Source organism: Nannospalax galili, unplaced genomic scaffold (assembly GCF_000622305.1).
Source record: "Nannospalax galili isolate Female #2095 unplaced genomic scaffold, S.galili_v1.0 scaffold2256, whole genome shotgun sequence".
Classification (NCBI taxonomy): Eukaryota; Metazoa; Chordata; class Mammalia; order Rodentia; family Spalacidae; genus Nannospalax; species Nannospalax galili.
Window position 1 is genome coordinate 123,411 of NW_008337390.1, and position 9,534 is coordinate 132,944.

At 42.9% G+C, this 9,534-nt stretch overlaps 1 pseudogene; it reads left to right on the plus strand.

Annotated features, from left to right (window-relative positions):
• The first annotated feature begins 8,913 nt into the window (after positions 1-8,913).
• On the plus strand, positions 8,914-9,271 carry LOC103733640 (annotated as a pseudogene).
• Positions 9,272-9,534: the final 263 nt, after the last annotated feature.

Here is a 9,534-nt window from a genome sequence, read left to right on the forward strand (position 1 = left end):
TCGCTTGCTGCTACTGCAGTCCAGCAGAGAGAAACTTCTAGAGTTTTGATGCAAAGATGTCTTTCTCAGCTTTTTAACCCAAGCATGTTAGCAAGGAAGATTCCTTAGATTTTTCTCTGACTGCTGACACCCTCATAGATTGTGATAAGCATCTACCCCACACCTTTGAGAATAGGCAAGACAAAGCAACACAGAAGCCAGTGTGCTGGGACTAAAGGCTTGCGCTACCACACCTGGCTTAAAATTAAAAAAAAAAAATTTTTTTTTTTTGGTCTTTTTGAGACAGGGTCTCCTTATAGCCCCTGCTGGCCTGGAACTCACTATGTAGACCAGGCTGGCCTCAATCACAGAAATCCACCTGCCTCTGCTCCAAGTGCTAGGATCAAAGGTATGTGCCACCATGCCTGGCTCCCATGTGAAATTTTTAATAGGAAAAATAATAAAACTGGATGTCAGGAAACCTAGATTTTGGTTCTGTTGCTTGGGCTGGACTATATTTTGCTTATGTTGAGATTATAATACTGTTTATCATCTTTATCTTACTGGGATGTAAGGCTAAAGTCAAGTCATATAAGGAAAAATATAAGGCACTTCAGAGGTTCAAAATAAATTGCCTATGAAGGCAAAGAATGGTTTAAATGAGTGGCGTGGATAGGGCATCTGGTAACAGGGAGTGTGCACTGTATTTAAATGAATGGGTGTCTCTACCAAGTATCACCAAGTAGGACTGTGGACCAGGTAGTGCCTTAGTTTCAATTATTTTTACAGATGTCAGAAATTCTGACTTCACATGTATACTATTTTTATTTTGAAATATTGAAGGGCTGCTGGAGACATGGCTCAGCGGTTAAGAGCACTGACTGCTTTTGCAGAGGACCCAGGTTCAATTTCCAGCACCTACATGGCCATGGCAGCTATGAACTGTCCTTAACTCCAGTTCCAGAGGAATCCGATGCCCTCTTCTGACCTTCATGGTACACTCACATGCATGTAGGCATATACTCATACACATAAAATAAAAGCAATAAAATATTTTTTAAAAAGAAATATTGCTTTTACTTATAACTTTTTTTTAATTCAAGGTCAGAGTCAGCCTGTAGTCCCTTCAATGGTCAGTTTCTACATTATTAGAAGGATTTGGGTTTGGGGTGTACAATACGGTTCCTGTAGAGTTTGTGGAATGCAAACTCTTGGAGGGGCTAAACATAAAGTTATTATCCTTTTAGAGCATCAGTTTTTCAGGAAAGGGTCATTTTGCCTCCCAGGGGACATTTTCAATGCCTGGAGAAATTTTTGGTGGTCAGTGAGAAGGTAGTAAGGGAATGTGGGGTGGGCAGAGCTTCCAAATACAAGTTGAGAGATTGCTGCCAATACCTCTTTCCTGGGTATTACACTCTACCAGCCCCACACCAAGACTGAGTCTCCCCCTGTGTTCCTCAGTACAACCCCCCCAAACACTGTGACCAGAGTCCCTGTCTGCACCACCACACATTGTGCTATGCTACAGTGCTCCCCAGCAACCGTGCATCTGCCACATTCCTCATCAGTTTGGCAGCCTCTATGGAACTTACTCATTTTACTTGAATTAGAACTTCACAGAAAGAAGGGACTGTAACAAGGCTCCTGCTGACGTCAGATTTGAAAGGCCGTGACCCACTATTCTTTGGCTTTTAAGCACTGGAAAAACAGCCAGTTCATGCAGCTTGATGTACGGCTTTTAACCCTGTGAAAAGATTGAGAAAATCCCCGTGCTGATGAATTTTACCCTCAATTATTTGAAATTCGGTTATTTATTCTGACTTTGAATACATGATTATAGACAACTGATGGTATTTCCCAAGTCTCTTCCGTTTCTCAACCTGTTTTTTGGCAGGTTTTGTGTCCCAGGCTGTGTCCTCTGCTGCCATCTCGTGGCCTCTTTGTTGCCCGGGTCGAGGTCTCACAAAGGGCCTTCAAGAAACGGTGCTAGGCAGAGGCCTAGTTGGGCAAAGAACCCCCTCTACACTTAGGCCTCCCGGGTCCACGTCCACGCCCCCCATCCCAGGCCACACTGGGCTTCGCCAGGCAGCCAGAGGCCCTTCTGGTCATCTGTACCCCCTTGGGCCTCTGATCTGTTATGCAATCCTGGCCTGGAGCCACCAAATCAGTGAACTAAGATGCCCAGCAGTAATGGACGTGGACCTCGGCTGTTTGGCCTGATGAACGCAGCCTCGGGCACCTAGACCTGGGATTTTCATAATCTCAGTGAAGACGTCAGGCTCCCCTGCCTGGTGTCTGGGCTCGGTTTTCTCTTCTAGGCCTGATTAGTGCTGCGTGTAGTATGCCCTCTTTCTGGAATGGCCCAGCTAGTGCTGCGTCGCATTGACATTCAGCTGATGCCTGAGCAGGAAATGACGCTGGTGCAGCACGTGTTGCCAACAAATATAATGTGATCTGCAAGCTAGTGATTGAGGTCCATTTCTAGAGACTGAACTGGGAGACTGCCCTGAGCCGGGCCGCCAGCCAGTGTGCAGTGACTCAGTTCAGGAGAGGAAGCAGGAAAACTTTTCAGTTGGTACTAATTTTTTTTTTCATCATAACAATATTCGTATAATGTCTGTGGTTAAAGACCCAGTTTGGGGGCTGAAGAGATGTCTCAGCTGTTAAAACCACTGGCTGTTCTTGCAGAGGACCTAGGTTCAGTTCCCAGCATCCACATGGTGGCTAACAACCATCCCTCACTCCAGTTCCAGGGGATCCGACACCCAACACAGATGTACCTACCTACATACGGGCTATATACTCATACACATAAAAAAATAATAATAAAATTTTAAACATGTATACAGAGAAAATAAATTATTTTTAAATATTTTATTATTTTAATTTTTGTGGGTATTATAGTATTGCCTGCACGTGTGTAAGCGCACCTGTGACATGCAATGCCCAAGATAGTCAAAAGAGAGTGTCAGACCCTTGGTCCTCTGCAAGAGCAGTCAGTGCTCTTAACTGCTGAACCATCTCTCCAGCCCCTGATTAGATGACTCTTTTTTTTTTTTGTCTTTTTGAGACAGGGTCTCCCTGTAGCCCCAGCTCTCCCTGGAACTCACTATGTAGACCAGGCTGGCCTTGAACTCACAGAGATCTGCCTGCCTCTGCCTCCCAAGTGCTGGGACTAAAGGCATGTGCCACCACACCCAGCCTAGATGACTTTTAATTTCTCTTTCAACAATCAGATTCTGTTGGTGTCCTAGTTTTTTTCTCCGTTGCTGTGACAAAATAGTCTCAACACTACCAACTTGGGGAGGAAAGGGTTTATTCAGCTTACATCTCCTGGGTCACAATTCATCAAGGGGCCCAAGATAGGAACTCAGGGCAGGAAGCTGGAGGCAGGAGCTGGAGCACAGACCATGGAGGAATGCTGCTTACTGGCTTGCTCCCTTGGCAAGCTCAGCCTGCTTTCTTATGCAACACAGGCCCACCTGCCCAGGGGTGGCACCATCCACAGTGGGCTGGGCCCTCCCACATCACTCAACAATCAAAGAAGATGCCCCACCGACATGGCCACAGACCACTCCTATGGAGGCAATTCCCCAACTGAAGCTCCCTCAACCCAAGTGTGTCAAGTTGTCACTAAAGCTATTTAGCACAGTTGGTTTCTAAGTAATGGTATTTTTTTTTTTAATTTTTGAGAAAGGGTATCATAGCCCAGGCTGGACTAGAACTCCCTGTGTAGACCATGTTGGTCTCAAACTTGCAGTGATCCTCCTATCTCTGCCTCTCGAGTGCTAGGATTACAGTGTATACCATCACACCTAGTTGGTGATGTTTTTTAAAGGTTTTTTTAAAATTTATGTATATATGCGTCTATGTCTGTGGAGGTAAAATGTGTGCAGGTACCCATGGAGGCTAGAAGAGGGTCAGATCCCTTGGAGCTGGACTTACAGGCAGTTGTGAGCTACCTGAGTGGGTGCTGGGAAGTGAACTTCGGTCCTCTGGAAGAGCAGCTAGTGCTCTTAACCACTGAACCATCTCTCCAGCCTCTGATGATGTCTTTTAATTGATGTATCCTTACTATCCAAACTGAATGATTGGCCCTTGAAAAACCTGTAAAGTAAGGTGGCTGGTGTTCCCAAAATAACGTAAGGTGGCTGGTGTTCCCAAAATAACGTCATTTTGACATTACTGATGTTTGGAGCATTTGTCTCTTTGCCGTGGAAGACTGGTCTGTCCTAGTCTGGCAGTATCATGGCCTCTACTCACTCGAGGCCAGGAGCTCTATTCCCCATCATTATGATAATTAGGAATGTTTCCAGACCTTGCTAGGTAGCCCTGGAGGGAGTAATAACACCCCACCCTGCTTGGAAATATAATGTCTTAGAAGGATTGGATAAGAATGTCAAAATTCTCAAGATTCTTGTATTTAAATGATCTGTAACAACCGAGCCACACATTAAAAAGCTGAATTCCTCTCCTAGTTCTTCTGCTTTCTTCCTTTTCTTCCTCCTTCTGAGTTTTCTGTCTTAATTTGTATTATAACTCTGTCACATAGCTCAATGCTAGACTCCTGCCCTCATTTCCTATAACCACTCAACCATGGTGTTTCCTATTACCCTCGAACCAGTTCTTTTCTCTCCGGCAGTGTTATCAACTCAAAACTAGTTTCTATGCCTGTGCTCTTGTCCTCCTCAAATGCATCTTTCACCAAGTAAGTGTGGCCAAGCTTAAAAGCCCTTCAGTCCCCTCTATCACCCACAAGCTCAAGTCCAGTCTTTTTTAAATGGTGCGGTGCCCTTTGTGATCTGGCTTCCATCCAGCATTCAAGGTCATCTGTCACATCCCTTTCCTTATACATGTAGAGCCTATAGTCATTTGAAAATTGTATATATGCCAAACACCTCCATTTTAGCCCTACCCCAAAATGATGATGAAGATGATAAAAATGATGATGATGATGATGATGACGACGACGACGACGGCAACAGCTCCACCACGGGCTTGTTTGTTGCATACATTAGTGAGATGTTAAAACAAAAAACACTGGTGGGAAGCTTAAGTCAAATCATGTCAAAATAACTGACTCAAAAATTCTCACTTTGCATATATGTTTACTTCCAAGTCTTATTCAAGCTGTTGTATCTAGTCCTAGCCAGTTAGCAGTTGCTAACTGTTTCTTATCCTTCAAGACTCCATCTGCTCAGTCCTCATCCAGTTTGGGAAGCTCCCTTGGCCCCTCTAACCACCATGGTTTTGTTATTCAATGCCCCCTTAGCATTCTATATACAATTCTAAATTTACATTTTATTAAAATTATCATTTATACGGATTGGAGAGATGGCACTGGCTGCTCTTGCAGAGGACCCAGGTTCAGTTCCCCACACCCACATGGTGACTAACTGTAACTTCATTTCCAGGGAACCCAACACCCTCTCCTGGCCTCTGTGGGCATCGCATGCATACGGTGCACATACATGAAGGCCAAACACTCATAAAAAAAATTTTTTTTAATTTAAATGATCATCTGTGTGTTGACAGCAAGCACTGTTTGTCTGTTTTTTTTTTTTTGTTTGTTTGCTTTTGAGACAAGTTTTCCCTATGCAACTCAGGTGGCCTGAAACTTGCTAGGTAGTCCAGACTAAGCTCAAACTTGCAATTCTTGTGCGTCATCCTCCATAATGTTAGGACAACAGGCATGAGCCACCATACCGAGTTTATATCCTTATAATTCCAGAACCTAGCCAAGCAATGAATTTTAGGAGGCATTTGGTAAATGCTTCTTGAATGAAATATAGACAAGGTCAGAAGGAACCTTCTATGGTTTGAATGTATTTCTTTCCAAAATTCTTATGTCAGAACTTAAACCCAAGGTGATTATAATAAAGGGGGGCCCTTTAGGCAGGTGGTTAGGGCCCTTGAGAACCTTTCACATTAGTGTCCTTATATAAGGCTGTCGGGAACTAACTAATTCCTTTTTAGCTTTACCTGCCATCTGAGGACAAAGTGTTCCTTTCCTCTGGAGGCTATGGCAGGAAGCTGCCATCTTAGAAGCCAAGATCAGCCCTCACCTGACACAGCCTGCTGACTCCTTGACCTTCCTATGAGAAATGAGAAATAAATCTGTCATTTCTAAATTACTCAGTAGTAGGTATTTTGTCATAGCAGAACAAACACTCAGAACCTACTTAAACAAGCTCGGTACATACCATACATTCTTGTGTACAATTCTGACTATCATCAAGTGTGGACTTAAACATTGATAATAATGACACCATTGGAGAAAAGTATTCAAACATAGCATCTCAGCACTTGGTGCCACAGCAAATTCATGAACTCGGACTACAATAAGAACCCCAAGTCTGATCTGGAATTCAGCTAGCAGCTCTCACTTTCCATAGCTGCTGCTGCAAGATTTTATCTTGTTCTCAATAATTATTCTAAAAGAAACAGGGGACTGGCGAGATGGCTCAGTGGTTAAGAGCACTGCCTGTGCTTGCAGAGGACCCAGGTTCCATTCCCAGCACCCACATGGCAGTTAACCATTCTTAACTCCAGTTCCAGGGGATCTGACACCCTCTTCTGACCTCCACGGTCATTGCATGACATGGGTGCACTTACATATATGCAGGCAATGCAGTCACACACATAAAAAAATTTTTAATGGGACTGAAGAGATGACTCAGTGGTTCAGAACACTTGCTGTTCTTCCAGAGGACCCAGGTTCAATTCCCAGCACACACATGGTAGCTAACAATATCTGTAACTCCAGTTCCAGGGGCTCCAACAATCTCTTCTGGCCCCTCTCTGCAGGGCATTGCACACACATAGGTGCACTTACATACATGCAGGCAAAACACTCATACACATAAAACAGAAGTAACAAAACATTTTTTAAAAATAACAAGTAAAATATTTTTTAAATAAAAGAAAAAAGGGAAGAAAGAGGACCCTCTAACGAGAAAGGTAGTAAGTTAATACTTGGTTTCTTACATCTTAAAATTCATTTTTAATTTTGTAAGAATTATCACAGCAGCCACGCTTGGGCATGGATACCTTTAATCCCAGCACTCAGAAAGCAGAGGCAGGTGAGGCCCACCTGATCTACATAATGAATTCCAGGCCAGACAGGGCTACAGGGAGACCCTGTCAAAAAAAAAAAAAACCACAAGATAAAAAAAGAAACTATAAATTAAATAGTTACATCATCTGGGGCAAATGGGAGCTTTCCAAGCACAATGCTACTGGTAAAGACTAAGAGTGAGGGAGTAGAGAGATGGCTCAGCAGTTAAGAGCACTGGCTGCTCTTCCAGAGGACTGAGATTAGTTCCCAGTATCACAAGGCAGCTAACAACCATCCTTAACTCCAGTTCCAGGAGATCCGACACTCTCTTCTGGCCTCAGCAGGCACCAACTTGCACGTGATGCACTTAACATACATTCAGGCAAAACATTCATAAAATAAAAATAAAATATTTTTTAAAAATAAGTAACAAATGAAAGATTGAGAGACTTTATATTAAATTTTTCCTTTGAAGCTAGACATGGTGGCACACACCTGTAATCCAGGTTATTGTGGGGCAGAGGCTATTGAGTTCAAGAATAGCCTGGGATACATACTATGTCCATATCTCAAAGCAAACCAACAAAATTTTCATTTGATTCACAGCACCAGAAAAATTGTTTCACAAGAGTAAAAATCACAAGAGTAAAATTCAAATGACAAATTGAGTAAGCAGGGATGGTGGCACACACCATAATCCCAGCACTTGGGAGGCAAGAGAGGAGGACCAAGTAAGTTCAAGACCAGCCTGGGCTACACAGCAATTTACAGACCAGCCAAGGTTAAATAATGAGAAATTGTTTTTGAAAAAACACTAAAAAATTAAAAATAAACTACCCCAAATTCTGGTGGTCGAGACTCACTCAGAAAATGAGGAAGAATGACAGTAAACAGCCAGCGCTGGAGGACAGCTGCTGTCTTAACTGAACAGGCCAGAAACACAGAAAAACTAGTTTACAAAGAGAAATCTTAAAATTAAATGGCCAATAAATATATGAAAAATTATTTATAGTCATAGTAATTAGCAAGTAATTTAAAACAGTAAGATGCTATTTTACGGGACTGGAGAGATGACTCAGTAGTTAAAAGCACTGGTTGCTCTTGCAGAAGACCCAGATTCGAATCCCACTTGGCAGCTAACAACTGTCCATAACTTCAGTTCCAGGAGATCCGAGACTCTATTCTGACCTCCATGGGCATTGCTCAACACGGGAGCACTTACATACATGAAGGTATAACACTCATACACATAAAACAAAAATAAATAAATAAATAAATAAAACAAATTTTAAAGATGCTAGTCAGATTATAAACTTTTAAGTACATAAAACCCATTGTTGAGTATGCAAGGAAATGGGCTTTTTGTTTGTCTTTTTGAAGCAGGGTCTCTCTGTAGCCCCACCTGTCCTGGAACTCACTATGTAGACCAGGCTGGCCTTGAACTCATAGAGATCTGCCTGCCTCTGCCTCCCAAGTGCTGGGACTACAAGCGTGCGCCACCACGCCTGGCAAAATGGGCATTTTTTTAAGGCAAGACGGCAAATTGGTACATCCATAACGGAGAGCAATTTAACAATTTATGTCTACAGTTTAAGAACTGTGTACTACTTGGGAGGCAGAGGCAGGTGCAGCTTTGTGAGTTCAAGGCCAGCCTGGTCTACATAGTGAGTTCCAAGCCAGCTGGAGGCTACAGAGAGACCATGTGTCAAAAAGACCAAAACAAAACAAAACAAAACCTGAAGTGTGTACTAGAGCTGGCCTGAAACTCAATATGTAGACCAGGCCTGGAACTAACAGAGATCTACCTGCCTCTGCCGTCCAAGTACTGGGCCAAACAGCGTGTACCACCATGCCCAGCTTGGGATTCTGAAGGATTCATGAATAAAATTTTACATCCCAACACTGATGAAACTATATCAACCATCCCAACATCAAGGATGTTCTCGGGTCAGGAACTGTGTGTCTAGATGTAATTAATCAGACTGGGACAGCTCTCTGTGATCTTACCAATATATTTGAGTCTTTCCTGCCCCAGTTGTTGACCTATACTAACCCATCCTCTCAATGGTGATGCTGCAGCACTGTACCTCCACCCACCAGAAGAATACAAGCAGAAAATTAAAGACTACATCCAGAACGGAGGAGGCCCTGAAAGACCAGGAAGAGGAGACTGGCTCATCAGAGAGTTCTATGTCTGACTTTTCAGAAGATGAGGCCCAAGACATGGAATTGTAGTGAAAAAGCACTTGCTTTTCAGAAAGACTATTATTTCCTAACCATGAGAAGCAGACAATAACATTCATATTTAAACAAAGCAAATTTTTATTACTAAATAAGGTTTTTATGAATAATAGCATTGATATATATCACCTTAATTTATATCTTGATTTCTTGGTCATTTCTCAACCTGAGGTGCACAGCATATTCCCACGTCCCGTTTTGTAGCAATATGCAGTCTGAATGCATGCATTCATACGTCCATTTGGCCAAGCCAGCCC